This window comes from Phalangium opilio, unplaced genomic scaffold, assembly GCF_054372755.1.
Source record: "Phalangium opilio isolate 3A_F unplaced genomic scaffold, DU_Popi_V2 ptg000024l_1, whole genome shotgun sequence".
NCBI lineage: Eukaryota > Metazoa > Arthropoda > Arachnida > Opiliones > Phalangiidae > Phalangium > Phalangium opilio.
In genome coordinates, this window is record NW_028324155.1 from 1,525,231 (window position 1) to 1,543,964 (window position 18,734).

The 18,734-nt window shown below is 33.5% G+C and overlaps 1 protein-coding gene across 1 annotated transcript in view; it reads left to right on the plus strand.

The window, feature by feature from the left end:
• The window catches only part of LOC149692058 (uncharacterized), an 82,174-nt gene that overhangs the window by 58,344 nt on the left and 5,096 nt on the right, over positions 1 to 18,734 (plus strand). Inside the window, exons 3-4 of the mRNA XM_089867715.1 lie at positions 16,270 to 16,347; positions 18,608 to 18,699. The gene's annotated coding sequence lies outside the window, so the exon portion shown is untranslated. The remainder of the gene's footprint in view (positions 1 to 16,269; positions 16,348 to 18,607; positions 18,700 to 18,734) is intronic.

Sequence of the window (18,734 nt, forward strand, 5' to 3'; positions counted from 1 at the left end):
TTATGTGGTCAATAAAGTCGTTAGGTAAGACTTCAATGTTGTCTGTCCTTCAAATTTGGTCCTGAGTATGTTTTGAAGCCATATATGACATCTTTGTTGTCCAAATATCAATAAATATTCCGTCTTAAGACAAATGTTTGGTCAAACACCAGCCTCTATACATAGTTAAATTCAGACTAGGAGAATGGATACCATTTACAACAGCAAAGTAACCTGGCCTCCTGGTGTAATGGTATCAATCACACTACTCTGAAAACTATATGTATTTGGTGGAAGCTTGGGAATTTGTAAAAAAAACAAATCTAGAGAATCATGCATTCATCTGGTGTTTAAACAGGGTTAGAGGCGAGTTTTTTGTATGGATCGCCGCTTAATCTTTAGTATTCTTCACACCCTGTATGAATACATCTTTAAATTGGTGTGTAATTTCTCTTATGACCGTCTCTTTGAGAGAATATATAGGCGTTAGGTAATTATCTTTTTATCGCGGATATACCGGAACGCGTTTTTATAGTGTAAAGGGGCCTTTGAACTATCGGAGATAGATTAGTTATTGCATTAAAAAGCGTATATACGCGAACCTCGATCGTATCGTAGAAACCAGTCTTTAATTTTTTCCCAAGCCTGGTCTTTTACACGCTGTTGCTTATGTAAGGGATTGGTATTTCTGTTACCTACGTCTTTGCACGGTTCTCTCTATTCGAGATGGAGATGCGACTTTCTTAAAAAAAGAAAATTAAAAATATATAAAAAAATAAAACGCAATTGGGTCAGTACGAGGATCATAATTTCTACAGACAAGCCCATAGGGGACGGCATCTCTTTTCACCTAATTTTGAAAAGCGTTTATCTTTACGTACCTTTTTATATATGTGTATTGTGTGGGTGGTTATAATTAACTGAAAGATCCTCCGAGTTGGACTTGGAGTGAAATTTTACATATTTCTCAATAACTTCCTCATTTTTTCGTTGTTGTTGTTAGAGTTTTAGTATGTTATTTTGAGTATAACTTCATGGGACAACACTTTCTGTAAATATTATCAAATTGAAATTATGTTGTCTTTACATTTTGACCATGAAGATATTTTCTAAATTTTGAAATGTGGGAGCTCAACTGAAGGAAACCGAATTTAATAGTCAATTTGCATATTTTGACACGAATCGAGTTGTCGAAATAAATCAACAGCTTAATTAACAGTTTAATTTTAACATTGATAAAATTTAAGTAGTATGTAACAAACTCGTTCTTGCCAATAACTTAGAGCAAGTCAATATTTAAATAAATAAATTGTTTAGATGTTGTTTACCACTAAGCATAGATCTTTCAGAAAATATAACGAATTTAATTTAGATTTTGACAAATTTAATATACTCACTTTATAATATCTTTGATTAGCATCGTCTAAAAGAGCACTTAACAATACAACGTTTCTCAAATAATTAAATAATTTTCAACAATAAAAAAAATTAGGTTGTGTTACAATTTATACAATATAATACAATTTTTATCCTGTTAATTAAAGTGAGAAATTTTAATCTTTTATCGGAACGTGAAACCATAATATAGCCCAGTTAACGTACATCAATAATATTATCACAATTGTTTCAAGATCAAGGTCACTTTTTCTTCGGAAACGAGAGTATTGTTAATGATCCAATGGTATTTTCGCCTGTAGAAACGGATCAAACGATTATAATTTTAATTCTTTTCTTTATAGTACGCAGACTACCTCAATTTCTATAAATACCATTTTCTCGTGCTGGATATTTATCCTAAGATCGGAACAATTATTTTTTTTTACATTTTGAAAACATCTTAATTCATCTCACGTATATACCTTTCCTAGATAGTGATTTCTAGTTTATTCATTCCTTTTAGCCATAAAGGCAATGCTCGCGAGGCATGCTTAAGATTATCGCGTGCGGTCCCCTTTTCTTTATTTAGGTTCACTTTGATTATTTAATTTTTTCTCTCTCTCTCTCTCTTTTTAAGTGTGTTGAAACTAAACTAATTCTAGATCATGTTGGAAAGAGATATATGGTAACTCTTTGGCCCTCGGGTTTCGTCTGAGCTAAAGAAAGACGGTTTTTTTTACTTAATCTTTGCATAAGGGAGGGGAAACGAAATACCGAAAAGAAAATCTAGTTCTTCAACAGTAATTTCTCATTTTTGAGACTGTTGTTAAAAAGTGTAACGCTTCATTGGGCTCAACTTGGAAGTAGTTTTTTTTAGTTTGGTGGAATTTGTAAATTCGTAACACGCTTCGTTATTATTATTTCGTTCTTGATACATCATTTGTTTGTTTGAATGTGTTTTTGCCCTGGTTTTTTTCATATGATGGATGTATGTGTTTTGCATTCCATAAGAATGATTTGATTTCAATGTTATTATTTTTAAACTTTTTGTTTAGCTTCCGGAATTGTTAAGATATAATTTTTATACGTGATTCAAGTGTTAAACTTGGTTGTCTAGCGCCGTAGATTGCTTTTCAGTACCATCCACACTGTGACGTAATACGTAGGGTAAAGTTTCCTCTACAAAGATTTTAGCAATATTGTGGTAAATAGTTTCTAGAACAATTACAACAACAACAAAATATATAAATATAAACAAACCTAAATTTTGTCTAGCTCAAGCAAACTAAAGCATTTTGAAATTCACATTGCTTTTGTTGTAAACATCAGAAAAACTTAGAAGCTGCACAGGGAATTTTTATGATGCCGTGATGATACTCGGAATAGTTGACTATAGAGTATCCAATAATTTCTCGAAATATCATCCTTACACAGAGTGGAAACAGGGAGAGAAATATTCCTCATCGCTTCTAGTTTTTGCTGTACACACTCATTTCTATAAGCCTAAACTCTAAAAATAATTTGTAACTCGGGACTAGGCCTATCTTTCGAGAGGGAAAGTTTGCAGGAAAAAAAAACAATTATAGCCTTGAGAAAGAACAATATTTTAAAGATGAGGGTGGTAAATGGATTCTTATGTCTTATATACGTTGTTTGAATTGGCAAAGGTTTGAAAAACCTTCGACGCGAGGAATTATTCCCAAGTGCGGGCCTCTCTTTTTCTCTTGAAAAGCGAAACCGAGCGAAACACTCTAATTTAGGGTGGAAAATTTGAAATCAGCATCTTCGTACACCATGATTTTGTCGTAGACTTACATTTTCCAGATATTTATGGCCATTTACGGGCCAGTTTTTGGTCCGCGCGCGTATTACCCAACTGGATTTTCGTGTAGCACGAAGTCCCCCGAAATGAAAACTTGAATAAGAGAAATTCTTCTTCCATCTAGCTGGTAATCATTGGAGAATGTTGCTTCCCTTGATTATAGAGTCATTAAGAAATATTCATCTTCGCCGCGGCTTCGACAAAACCCTCCTCGTTCGGTTCCCACAAGATCCCAACTCCTCCTCCTTCTCCTCGGTATTACACTCGTAACAAAAAGGGTAAAGATATAATTTAACAGAAAAGATGATGATACTCTCGCTTTTGATAATGCCAATATCTCACACTCGAAATTAATTTTAGAGACAGTCATTTTGTTTTCATGTTTCCAGCCTATAGACCTTTTCGATTTAAAAAAAAGAGGTGGGCAACCCTCAGTATTGGGACCTAGGGTTGATACATTGCCATCCGTCTGTGCGTACTCTCATGATACAAAAAGACCACAGCGCAGGCGCCAAAATGCGAGATGGAAGGCGAAGTTTTGCCTCCCTCTTTAGTTACATAGAAATGATCTATTGCCATTAAAGGAAAAATCGTGTTTTATTTTTGATCCTGAGAGATCATTTATTTGGTTTTCATATTCACTTGGTTCTTGGGAATAAATATAGTCTGACTCAGTGAATGTATCCTCAACATTGGAGGATTATTCTGGCAATCATTTCTAAGAATATATTCTCCTGTAAGAAGGCAAATAAATTCGAGTGTGTTTTTAGAACCTTGAGTTTTATAAAAAAAAATTGCTTTTGCTTTCAGTGGCGTGCGAAAGACAATGGGGTTAAAGAAATTCTTCGGATTAATAAATACTAAGGGTTTTTTTTTCTTCTCTCGCTTCTAGAATAAGAAGAAGTTGTGGTCCAGAGACCCAAATCCTAGCCACCCCTATGAGGCCTACTTTAATGGCATCGTACTACGTACCCTTTTCTGTTTCTGCTCGCGCGGTCAGTCGTGCTCGAGATGGCTCCCATCCAAGACAAGCCACTTCCGGTTCCCATGAATAGCGGCTATTATTTCCATTGAATTGAAAGGTAAAAGAGGTTGGAGGGAAAGAATTAAAAAAAAAACAACTTCCCCCGAAGCTGGATGCCCGTCATTAAACGGCTCGCTGACCCTGAAAAGCGACCACCCCCGCCTCAATATCGCCTTGGGGAATACACTAGGAGCTTACGGCGACTGGTTATTACCAACTGTTAATAACAGTCTGGCTCAGGAAAAAAAGGGCTACGGTGGATTATAATTGTACTTAACAAAAGGATTCTCTCCAAACTTGAAAATGGATGTAATTTTTATCCATGAAACTAAACGTTGTCTATTCCACCTGGATATTGCAACAGGTTTTTAGCTACGTCAGTAATAACTTCCATCATACGGATAATGGGTACTCGTACCTTTGTACATACAGAAAAATCAAGATGGAATCAAGTTTTTTCGCTCTTAAAAGACCAAATAATAATGTGGAAATTGGTTCATCTCCATCACGAAATTGTTTGGACCATATAGAAGTGTTTTGATAGGGGTACAATGTGCATTTACGCTGCCAAAATTGAAATTACCATCACCACCAGGTTTGGCCGGGCGAGGTATAGCTAGGGTGTTGACTTCAAAGTTTTATTTTTTGGGGCCGCTTGATTATGTATGTAACACATCGTAAAAAAAAATGCATATAATATTTATTTCGTGCATATTACATTCGTATTAAGGGCGTTTTGGGAAGAAATATGATCCGAATTTAATATATTTATCTTATTTTATTTGTCCTTGATTCACGCTTTTATTTCACGTGACTGCGTGACTTGGAATGGGCAATACTTTACTCATCTTTTTATATTTTTTTCAAAATTCCACGAAGGAAAACCAAGCTCGTCATTGAAATTCTATTGTTAACTTTATCATCATTATTATATTAAAAAAAAGGATATGACTGGGAAAGTTTTTTATTATTTCCATGGTATTAATCAAGGAATTTAGTCTCGTACCTTTTTATAAAGCATCAATGTCAACGAGCGACATTTTTTTTGGCACTGTCGGAAATATAAATTAGAATTATTTCATATATTGCGTTATTTTTTTCGTATTATAATAAGGACCTAGAACGTTGAGGACGTGACTAAATACTTTTTTTAATAGTAAATTCTCATTGTTGTTGGTATTACGCAAATATTTCGGTGACTGGTGATAAATTCGGCCTCTTTTGAAGTTCATATATATTTTTTGATGCCATGGGAAACGCGTAGATTCACACGCTGAATGAATATTGAATTAAGGTTTTTTTTAAAAATTAAAAATTGAAAGTCTTAGCTTAGATTTTATTGTTGACACTCTGGTGTCAGACACAATGGGGAGAAAGTTTACTTTTGTGTATGACTATGTTTGGAGGGATTTTGGTCAGGGGAGAATTCGGGTCAACGAACATCTTTTGAAAGATAGTGAGAACCTGAAACAAAAACAAAGCGTCATGATTTTTAATTTAATTTAGGTGTCTTCTCTCGACTTAATACTTGTTTTACATACCTTTTATTGTTTGAGATGAACTCTTAATCATGACTTATTAGGCCAAAATAATCAACAAAATTATTAAAACGTAATTTTTAATTTATAAATTATTATAAATTTATTTAAGGGATACTGTTCCACTATTTGAGACCTTTAAGATCATATTACTGGTCCTTGATCAAAGGTATCTTCTTTTAAATGATGTAGATCGATCAACACAGTTCCAATTTGAAATATTTATATTAATTTATATGGTCTTATTATCGTTACTCTTTTGTTTTAACAATTTGAAACCACATAATTTCAAGTAGGATGTCCAATTTGACGGACCAGTGACCAAGTTTTTGCGAGTATACCCCTGCAGGGCTATCCTCAATTTAAAACTTAAGAAGGAGTTGGACGTATTTAATATAGGGGTAGTTTATGACTAAGCTGATTTCTCGGAAACCCATTTTATAATTAGTCTCGCTATAACATAAACTGATAATTCGTAAATATCGGACCCAATATTTGTAGTGGGTGTCTTTTTACGGACATCCCACAGTGTTTTAATATAACGTAATCCCGAAGTGGGTCATTGATTTTTGGATTTTTGAAGGTACACTAGCTATAGCTATATAGATCCCAGATACTGGTTTGTACAGTTTTATACTGAACTCTTATTATCCTTGGTAAATTCAAGTTTTGCGTAATCTTTAAGGTACAAAACGTTGCTTCCTAAAAAGCGCGTTCACTTTTATAGTTTCAAGGGCTTCAACAATTTAGATTAGGCTTAGTTCTTGCTCCGATCTACGTATATGGTTTGTGAATGTAATTTCTTTATTATTTTAGTATTTGATGGAGAGATTTGTCATTATATTTTATTTCTTCTTTGAGATTAAGAACCTTGATCTCTAGGTTAGAAAAAACTGTTTTCACGGACGACCTCTTAACTTTTTAAGAAGTTAAACGTCTACAGTAAAAGTAGACAGTTTTTTTTCTTCATATTTTGGCATTAACACGACCATTTATGGGCAAATTGAATCACTGTACTTTTCAGTAAATGGATGAATTATTCGTAACATATTTGTTTGTGTCCCTTGCACAATTGCGATTAGAGCAAGTAGAATTATTTAGATAAGTGACGTGAGTGAAGAGGAGATGAAATTGACTTTTTGAAACCGAAAGCTCAATCCGTAGACCATAAATTGAAATTAATAATTGAATTTTTCTTTATTAAACCTTATTAAAAAAGGATTAAACTCAATCCTTCAACAATTATAACTTCAAACTGCAAACAACTGACAACTTACTTTCAATCGCCTTCCCTAAAGAAAATTAATCAAGACTTCAATTAAAGTTTATTGACTATGATTTTTCAAAGCAATTATAAAATTAACGAGGCATTTTTGTATTTACTTAGCTCATTAACAGCGTTGTATCACGTTTTATCGCGTACCTTACCAATAAATTCAATTAAAACTTTACTAACTATAGTACATACACATACTTTTACTAAAGATACGTATGCTCAAACCATACCAGAAAAGAGTTCTAAGCCTTTTTTCGTGACGCCATTAGAGAGAGAGGCCATTGTTGTTTTTGTAGATATAACTCTATTGTTATTTATCTTAACGTATCTTTGATGGATCTTAACTGTCAATTATAACATACGAAGCAAAGAGAAACTAAATTCTAAATGACAAAAGGCCAGTTTCTTTATATACCCTAATGGTTCGGGCTAAATATTATTCGGGAGTAAATGGATAGGTTATAGTTTTCTTAATGATTTTAAATGTTTATGTTACATACATACAAGTCGTTAGCCGCGATTTTACTAACTGCCCCTTTAGCCGTTGGAAAATTATATCCCCAGACATACTTAGTACTGAGACCGCCTGTGTTGGGGGATACTTTTCTCGACCTGACGACGATTAAATCAGTTAACAATTTAAATCGTTTAACAACACCGCGGACCCGATTGTTACCGGCTACCTACAGCGACGAATTAGGAAGTTCTAAATGAGAAACTTAAATTAAGAGTCCGTGGGGTCTCTTTTCGCTTGACGCCTTATAATATTTGGATTAGAAACGATTAAGGAAACATTAAGGTTTTAATCTTTATTTTAACGAATAGATGACCGCGCGTCTTTATTTAAATATACATTGCCGAGTCGGTGATCATGTTCGACAGATATTGAGGTTATTAATTGACGGAAAGCAATGAATATATTATAAATTGTGAAAAATACATTGAAGCAAAGATGGTGGGTGAACTTTGACATTAGACATCTACTCCTCAGTGATACATGCGTAATCTAATTGATATTAGAATTAATATCTTGTTAAAATGATCAGTTTGGACGTAAGCTTAGGTAATATTTACTGGCATCTCACGTGAGTGTGAAGAGATTTCAACAACTAAACCCTTTTGATTCAAACATAAGGTATGAGATATGTGCCATATGTAATGCTAGAGACTTACAGCTCGAGCTAGTTCGAGAACGACAAGCGAGAATTGCAGACTACACTCGCTTAATTTTACAGGACTTCCATCTTCCTATTTAGTCTGTGCTAAGCCTTTGACAGCGCCTCACCAGGCGTCGCTTTACCTCGAATCTATGACCTACGTCACTTCATGACAAGCTCTCAGTAACCAGTTACAAAACTTATGGAACACATCTCATGAACTTATGATTGAAAGAAACGATATTTTCACTTCGTTAAAATTATAAATCGCTTGTTGCTCGTAGCATTTAAAACTATGAGAACTTTCGTTCATTAACTTTCATTCAACTAAATAAGATACATACAAACAATCAAATATTTCAACCGTGTGAAATAGCAAAGTCGTATCAATGACAAAGTTTACTAGTGTCAAAGTACAAGACCTAAGAAAAAAGGTGGCTTACTCCTTTCTCAACTAACAAAACTCTTTTGTTGAAAATATTAAATATAACCTTTGACACAAACTATATTATAATTTTTAATAATAATGGTCTGAGACTCGGAATGCGAAGTAATTACAGTTTTGCTAAAAGTTTCTTTTTTTTTATATATTTCACTAAAGACAGTTTAGGGCGTTATCGATATTTGTGAAGAATATACTCAAAGGTGGATATGTAATATTTTAAACGTTTTTAAAATACCATTCGCGTTTCTTTTGTGAAAAATATATGAAAAACTTGTTGTAAAAATGTTTCCGGTGTTTAAAAGAAAATTGAGATACATGTGTGTAAGGACTAAAGACTTGGGAGGGAGTGTACAGAAAACATTTTTACATTTAATATATATTTTTTGTGTTAAACAATAAGAGCATACTAATTTTCCAACTTAAGAAAAGGTTTCGCTACACCAAAATCTTATTTATTTTTTATTTTTTTTTTGTGGTATGAAACTTAAAATATTTAGTCTGGAATCGTAAATCATTTTACCGAATACATTTTTTTGTAAAAAAATAGTGCGTATTAACAGAAGTATATTATACTTCTCTTCATGAGAAGTGTACCACAAAGTGGGGTAATTGTAACGTGATTCTTCTTCCCAACATCATTTTACATTTGAAGCAAGGTTACTAAAATGAATCACATACGCGATAAATAGTTCCCTCGTCGTTACTCTATTAGCGCTGCTTAACTATTTGCCAAGGCGCATGCGATTGTGGATTTTTGTCACACGTCAAGACAATCAAGGCTTATGGGTTGATTGCCAAGGATTTAGTACCAAACAGTGATAGAATTCACCCAGCAACGGTGCGATACCCATCTGAAGTTTGATGAGCAGGAGAGAAAACAAAAAGGGATCCCTCGTCTGGGAAGAATCATGTTACATAACAAAAGTATTAAGAGGATACATCCTTCTTCTATAATGCCCTTCTGATATTAATGATATTTTATTCTGTAGAATCTTGCCATAAGGAAAGTTTATATTATATTTTCTTCAATTACAGAGGCAAAAGTGTAAATTATTTAGATTCATATAGTTTATTTGGGTATATAGTGCGAAGCCTTATAATAAAACAGGTATTTTTCCTCAAAAATGTGCATATAAATATTGAAGAAAGCTTTTGATTTCTTTTTTCATATGCGGGCTTTATTTATTTATCTATTATTATCCAACTCTTGCTCTCATCTTTTGCAGACTAAAAAAAGCAATTTCTAGCCGTAGAAAATATATGTCACGATGTTTTACTATTAGTTCTCATAAACGATGTCAAGAATCAGGCGCTTGTTGTTCTTGTAAAATGTAAAGTGACCCGAAAGGTTAGAAGAGAAAATTACCGCAGAAAATTTAAACAAGAGTCTCTTCTCTTGTAATAAAGTTTTCTCAGCCTCTCCTCGGAGGTATCATTGAGGTCATTGAATAAAAGATTCTGTAGGAAGATGAGCACTATATGTATATCATAAGTTCATAAGATATGTTCCGTTCCATAAGTTTGTCACTGGTTACAAACTGGAGCTTGTAATTTTGAAGTGACGTAGGTCATAGATTCGAGGTAATGCGACATACGCCTGGTCAGGCGCTATCAAAGGCTTAGTACAGACTAAATAGGACCTAGATGGACTGCAAAATTAATTAACCGAGTGTAGGACTTCAATTCTAGCTTCTGTTGTTCTCGAACTAGCTCGAGCTGTAAGTCTCTCAGTAGCATTAAGAAGTATGGGAAGCGTCATACTTATGGAGCATATCTTATAAACTTATGGTATATGAGGCCCGGTGGTAAAAACCGGCCGCTTCTATAGCTCACTTTTCCGATAAATCTATAGGAAAATCTAAGTTACTCTATGAGCAGTTTTCACTATTAAATTCAGCCTTCGTGATGTATTCTATAGAGAAAGCGAGCATAGCCCCTTATTCGATTAAGTCTTAGATAGATCATGATGTATTCCTTCTTCTCGAATCTTTTTCTATGACGTGATAAAATCTCGTAAATGTTCATTAGAAAGTTATTTTTCTGGGTTTCACTTTCCGCTTCGGCTTGGTAGGATATCAAAACATTTGCGCCAAAATTGATTGCCTTGGGATATTTTTTTTCTGTGTACGTTTATTTTTTTATAATTCTATAGGGGCCCGCTTTGTCTATAAATCTACATCCGTTATGGATGTATATATACGAACTAAGAAACAATTTCGTTTTGAGTTCAATCAGTCAAAAAGGTTCAACCCCTATCTATTAAAGTGAAACAAACTTGAGGGGATTATTAAATGTTTTCATTTTATCTTTGAACTAAAGTTTGTATTGAAATGAAATTATACCAAGTACGTTTCAAGTACTCTCATACGATGGGAGAAGGTGTATTGAGTTTAAAGGAATACAGCGACCTAGAAAGAGCATTTAAAGTAATGAATATGTCAATTGGAACCACGCTTCAATCTCCAATATTAAACAACATACAAGCAATTAATTTTCCATTATGGCCTCTATGAGTTTTTCTTCCCCGCGAAGCACTGGGGATTACCTCTATTGGTCGACTAGTACCACCTGACGGAATCGTCCAATAGGAGTACCCAACCGTTCCCCCCAGTGCTCCGTGGGGAAGTCTAGCGCGTAGTGTCCATAACGGAAACTTAATTTCTTGTACCTTCTTTAATATTATAGATAGAAACATGGTTCAAATTGAAATATTCATTATTTTAAACGCTCTTTTGATTAAAAAAAGAAAAAAAATTATTTCGGAGTATCCCTTTAACTTTGAAAGGGCTGTAATTGATTCTGTCTGTAAAATCCTATGCCTGATAAAGAGTGTCAACTTTTCTATTCATCATTGAATTTACCTTTGCAACTGAGGTATCCCTCAGGACCGGGAAAAAGCTTCTAAAGTTTAAATTAATCCGCATTAAGGTGACAAAATTTGTTTATATTTCAGACATTGATTTTATTAATATAAGGTTATATTTAAAACAAAGCCAAGGTTCCTTCCCTGCACAAAGACCTTCTCCAATTGCAAAATATTCCATCAGCAGCAGCTCTCAAGTTTTGAGGCGAAACATTAGAATGATTAATTCATCTCATCTGAAATAGCAAGCACATAGACCTGAAAAAAAGCGCTGGGGGAAAATGGGCATAATTTATCTCAAAGCGAAAAGAACCTTGTTACACTTTCTCGGAGACTAAAGCGGACTAAAACGAATTAATGTTTTCCTTAGCTTATTACGTACGATTTTTACTTAAAATTCTTCGATGTCTCTTCGACTGACGGGAGGAAACTTAAGTTGAAAATAAGGTTTTTTGGGGGACCTCCGAGTCCTAGCCCAGAAACTTGATTGCCATGAAAATCACTTAAGATTGTATATAACGAATGTCATATTGCAATTTTGGGTGTAATAATTATTCAGAAGCAAATTGGTACCCTTAATTACTAATACATACGGGATGAAACTAATTTTAAATCAATTAGGGACGATGCTTCTCTCTTAAAAAGTGAAAGTATAATTTAAATGACACTTTCATTTTCACTTGACCTCAATTAACGTTGGGATCTTTTTAAGTACTTAACGCCATATTTTGTTATGTTACCACTCGTTGCATCATTGAACTAATAGATATATAAGCGTTTAAACCTTTATGTCGAGAGGTGTTTCAAAATTATGTATTAAAGAAATATTTCTAAGGCGACTCGTTTTTCTACAAAAGACGGCATGGAACCTTTCCAAGTGCTTTATTTTGAGCTTCTCCGGGTCATCTATAGATTTTCATAGATTTCAAATAGAAGAAAAAATATTGTTCACCTTACGTCATATTTTTCTAAAGATTCGGCCAGATATTTTTTTCTGTTGGTTGTTGTACCTCGTCTTGTTATCTCTGTATACAAGTTCGCGCCTTTCACACGCTGTTATTGCATGCCATATATGAATCATAGTGATTTTTATAAACTATACAGAGTAAAGACAAATTACGTAATTACAGGCTCTTGTATTTTTAGTCTCCAGTGTTTCTGATATCGCCATGGTACGTAATACCATATTTCACGCGTTTTTATACTCTATATTGACAGATTAAGAACCTGTTAAATTGGTGGTGAAATGTATGGTTTATTTTTGTTTGAGTCCTAGCTTAACCCCAGACGCGAGAAATTGCTCGTGATTGAACGTTTTATATCAAATATGTTTTAAAACAAATTTTTCTCACTGTATGAGATCTCTGTAATTTATTTCCCAAAGGTTCATGGACAGTTCTGTATAATGTGGTTTAAGATTGTCCAAAGTATTTTACGAATGACCCCTTAAATTTAATTCAGAAACTGATTAAGACAATAATTTCAAATTTAATTAAGGGGTCATCCCTAAAACACTCAAATCATAACTCGAAAAAAAAAAAGCGACGCGGACGTCAAAATGGAGATAGAAGTTACATTTTCTACTCAAAATTAATTTTCCAAAGAACATCCCCCTTAATTTATGGCAGACTTTAATTCAGAACCACCCTGTATAATTAAATTAAGAAACTAAATAACAGTATTTATCAAAACGAATACCCTAAATATCGAAAATACACATACACGGATCTAGATTAAAAGACTAATCTGTCAAAAACCTTTAACCCTCTAAGCCAAAAATATCCTCGACACAAAATTTCTTATACCTTTCGTTATACGGTATTTAATCTTTGATTATAAATTCTTGCTGATTTTTCTACTTCTTTAAATCTTCACAATCTTTTAAAAACGATAACCTTCTTTTTTCGACCACTGCTGAAATCTAATTCGGTACTAACACGAAAAAACTGAATGTAGAAGATTAAGCTCGAATCGGAATGGATAGTTTTAGCTTCCTGGAAACATAGCTGGAAACCTTTCGGAAAAAAGGTTAATAAAAAAAATATTTAGAGACATCGTAAATTGAAGTCCTCAATACATTGATTTCGAATTGGACTCGAATCTCAATAATAGAAAACATAGCGCGTCTCAGAGTTAAATCATTCCGTAACATCATAAGCTGATCACACTCTCTATAAGTCTGGATATTTATAGGAAAGGATATTTGCTAAAAGCAGTATGCATTCATTATGAAAGGGTTACATTTCGGTTTATGTCTAATTGGCAAATTTGTAGCAAACAGAAGCCATAATCCTCTTCGATGTAAGAAAGGGGGTAAATGTATATGCAATGTCTGCAAAATAAGTCCCTAGGACAGACCCATTTTTAAGTACGCGTTATAGGGCTATGGTAACACCCGTTGTTTTCCCCTGGGGGAGTTTTATTAACTTGATTTGAATTTCAAACTTTTTATTTATTTATTTATCTAAAATAATTTATGCTTAAAGGAAATAGTAGAAACTGCGGTGCTAGCAAAATTGACAGTTGAAAAGTTTAGCAAGGATGTCCAGTAATTTCTAATTTATCTGGTGGTTTTATAAATGGGCAGAACCCGGCAGAACCCCCTATAGTTTCCAAAGGCATAAAGATCTAGGTTGAAATTTGACAAAATGAGGTCCAGACGAAATCTTTAGATAAAGTAAAAAAATAAATTGCCAGCAACTATGCGAAATTTAACACTGTAATCCAGATATTAATTCTGAACCGCTCTATAGATTGGATTTTCTTTTAATATACCCAGGTTTCTTTTTTTTAAGGTTTTTATTTTTAATTTTTGACGCCCGTTAAATCTTCTTGAAGCATCCCTGAGGCCACGTTTCGTTTTATGCTATCATGAACGTGCTTTCTTATTAAGATAATGAGTTCTTTCGTCGTTTTGGGGGATTCCTTTATTTTTGATCTCAATTTAAAGAAAAGGGGCCCTTTGGTTTTTTTTAAATACCATTCAATTTGGGGGGAAAATTATTTTCTTCTATACACTAATAAATTTCTTATCGATCTCCATTTGGGTTTTTCGTCTGCTAGGCTAGAAGCGGAAGTCTTTTTCCGAGAAGCTGCTATTATCCACTTCTTTTTATCGCAATCAATTTATTTATTACATTTATTTTATTTGAATTTAATTTATTGACCTTTTTACAATCCATAAAGAAAGATCTATTTCGTTTAAGTGAAAGTGAAAACGTAGGAAAATGTAATAAAACCCCCAACTTAATCTCAATCCATTTATTATACGAAGAAAAGCCACAGATTAATAGGTCTGTCTTTCTGTTAGTAACGCAACACTGCGACAACGGTTTGCTTTTACTATTTTATGGATAGGAATTTTTAATATTAATAAAGTTGCTATTGGGGTGGCCATGCAGGGTTCGAGCCCATTGTACCTGCCAGATGCATTGCTCTTCCATCGTGTTAAGTTTCCTTAAAGCAAGGATTATTAAGCAAGGAGTGGAAGTCAGCAAATAGGAGTGGAAGACAGTAGGAAATAGGGTAATTAAGAATGTACTATGGGAATCTATATAAATATAGATCAACAAAGAGTAATCAGAGGTGATTGGAAAGCTTCAGTTGGATAAGTAGCAATTAAAATCTTCGTGTACCTGTAAATATGTTACCGTAAATGTAACCGGAAGTGTATTGAATGCGAGATTGAATGAATACCAAACAATAATTTCAAGATACTTTTGATGTTTCGCCATTCCTTTAAATGTTTTGTAGTTATATAACATGGACAAATTGCTTTTCAAAATTCACTATAAAGAGAGCGGATTTATATGGGTTACGGCGGCGTTTATTCATCGTTAGTTCAAATGTTATATTTTTTTTTTTTTACGTACTTAAAGAGTTCTTCCGAAAGTTCGCGTTGCTTTGGTAAAAATCATTTTATAATTCTTGGTGAAATATTTGCGAGGGCGGATCTTTCTTTTATACATAGTACAGTACCTCTTCCGTCTTTATTTATTTTTGGCCCCAAATTTGACCTTTTCGTGAATAAACATTAAAAAAATATTGGCACCCAAGTCATGAATCGAACGCGCTGCAAATCGTTTCAGTCTGCTAGTTTTTGAGATTTACATTATGTTTGTTTTAACAAGTACCATCTAAATGTATTTTACCGATTTTAAAGTGATAAAGAAAAGGTATATTTATATTATCATAAAAGGTGCTAAAAGGGGTGTTGCTTGGAATAACTTTGTATTTAGGTTAAATGTTTCAGTTTGTTTGCTTTTTACTTATTAAATTAATTTACAAATCAGGCCCCTTTTTCGAAATACTTAGTGACCAAACCTTCAACGCTTATAACTTTGGTGATAATGTATAGCATAAATAAGGTTGAGCGGGCTTTAAAAGTTTGCATATTTGATTGGATTCAAAGTCATGGGTCGCCTCGGCCAATATATTCTTTGGGAAAGCCAATTAACGTGTCCAGTAAGGAACATCTCTTGCTAGTATCCTATTGGTTCATTCATTTAGTGTTAAATAGACCCATGGGAACGTGATTTGTTTAGGGTTCGAGTTACCACCTATTATTACGAGGTATATAACAACGCGTCGAAAAATATGAATTTTTAATTACTTAATTAAGAATTTGTTAGCGGAGCTTCTTAAGCCTTGGATATATACCTCAGGCATCACCTTAACCTGTCAAAGTCTAGACTATAGTTTTATATACTCGATATCCTCGGCGTTTTCTCTAGTAACAGCTCTGTCAAATAAGGTTGAAGCAATCACTAATTTCCTTATATATTTCAGAATTTCAAAAGAAAACAAAATACGGACGCGGGACAAGTCCAATATTTAACCGCTGGTAAAAGGAAAAACAATGGCGAGGTGAGCGTTATTTGTAATTATTTATAGATTATTTATCATAAGAGTATATAATTAAACGTTACCTGAAAACAAGAACAGTCAAATTTGAGAATTTTTTGCTCCCTTGTAATTAATTACGAATTTTTATTATTATTATTTTTTTTCAAGTGAGAGGGTAGCTTATGCCTAGAGTCTCGACTATATTATTTTGAAAGCGTCTTGAAGACCGCAATTTTCCTAGAAATCAAAATTAAATGTCCCCGGGTATGTAAGAAGTAAGAGGCGAAACGAGATATAACCTACCTATTATTATGCGGGTAAACAAAAATATTTTAAATTGGCAATAAACTTTCCAAATTTCCCGCGTCTAAATTTCAATTACGAAACTCTTCAAGATGCGTCAACTCCGACTTCCTTATTTTATTATTTTTTTTAATCAAAGGGAGTGTGAAAGTTACTAGAAACACTCACGGCCCTCTCTGGTAACGTAATTTAACTTAATCTCACTAGTTATTATCCCAAAAACGAATTTACAACATTCATCAACTAGTTAATTGATTTTGAATTTTACGAATTACGTATTAGATGTTTCAGTGATTAAAACTTACGGTTTATTGTACCTTTTAATATTTAACGATTTACAGACAGTTAATTCTGGAACGAACTAAAAGAAACCGTAAATTTCGATTAAATTAATGAAATAGGAAGAAGTAGTCAAAAAATCAGCGGGAGTTATGGGATCAAAAATAATCCACCTGTGGTGAGAGAAAGTAAAATTTCTAGGAGAAGCTTATTACGCAAATTTTTGTATTTTCTCTATAGCGTAAACTTTCTCTCTTAAAGATCATAAAATGCAAATAAATTAGCGGCAATAAATTTCTGGACGTTTTCTGGTTGGGTGTCATACTTAAGATTCGATCCTTTCCTGGTATCAAATATGAAAATTTAATGATCATAAACGAGGGAAATGGCGGGAATTGAATGGATATCATCAACTTTGAAAACTTCCTCCTTCTTTTGTCAATTTTTATATCAATATTTTAAATCAGGAGCTTTTTCTTTATAAAGATTACTGGTTATGAAACTTTCTTTTAAGAAAGAATAGAGAGAAAATCGGGGTTTATTAGTCCCGTCCTTATTTTTTTCTTTTTCGTTTTGTTTCATATAATTTTAATTTACAGGTGAAAACTCCACATAGTTTTTAAATAGAAACCAAAAATTTCCTTCTTTATTATTTTTAAAGATAGAAAAAAACCACTTAAATGGTTTAAAGTTAAGATGAAACTACAATTCGTTTGCTGTATATAACCAAGAAGTGATATCTAGTTTATTAGGGAGAAGGTATAAATTCGCCCCACATTTATAATCTAGCTTTATCTCCAGTCCAAACGTATTAGGTCCGGAGTTAATCCCCGCCTCTAAATTACAACTAGCATCTCATCGGTTCTTGAAAACTTACGTCAGCTTGACGCGAATGACGAAAATTACGTATTCTCCGACTGAGGAGAGGCGAAATAGCCCGGCCTCCTTTTACGTCCCCCCTTGTATTTTTAAAGGGGGGTCTGGGACTATGGCACGCGAATACCTAGGCATCTTATACCTTCTCCCTAATAAACTAGATATCACTTCTTGATATAACGTAATCGTTAATGTACAACCATCACGTTTCATCCACCTTTAAAACTATCGGTTTTCCTCCATAGACCGTCATCAGTTTATTCATATTTTGTTCGAAAGCAAAACGTCTCTAATAGATAGGGTTAATAAACTGAAGATTGTATTTTAAAGACTTTTGAAAGAAAAGCGGAGTATAATGTTTGAAAGCGTATCAATCATTTCGTTATGGATTGTCGAGCACCCTGCACTCTCTCTCTCGCTGTTGTCAGTTGTTTTGCTATAATGATTGCCTTTCCATTCTCCTCCCCCCCCCCAACTTATAGTTCGGTTTCAGAAGGAAAACAAAAACATCTATATATATATATATATTGATGCTTGATTATTATATACACCAGAGCGAGTTTTTTTTTGTTTAAAACATCTTAATCGGTTTCCTCGTTAAAGGATGGTGGTGTTGTGTTATATGGATGGTATTTGAACTTTTGAAGGTTCCACGTGATTGCATTTTTGAAACGCGATGATTGGTTCTAGAGATCGTTCACCGTTTATTAAACCAATCTGCTTTACAAGCTTATGAATATGCCATTAACGTCTCTATAGTTGAAATTATTGCAAGTTCAGGGTTTATTTATAATTTCTTTTTTTTTGTTTGTTTTATTTTTAGTTTTGGACACTTCCAGTCAAGATACCCTTGGCCATGATATAAAGATGATTATAAAGGAGGTTTCTGTTAAGTTTGCCTTAAATTAAAAAAAGGTTGATTATGTTTATTAATTAGTACGCCGGAATAT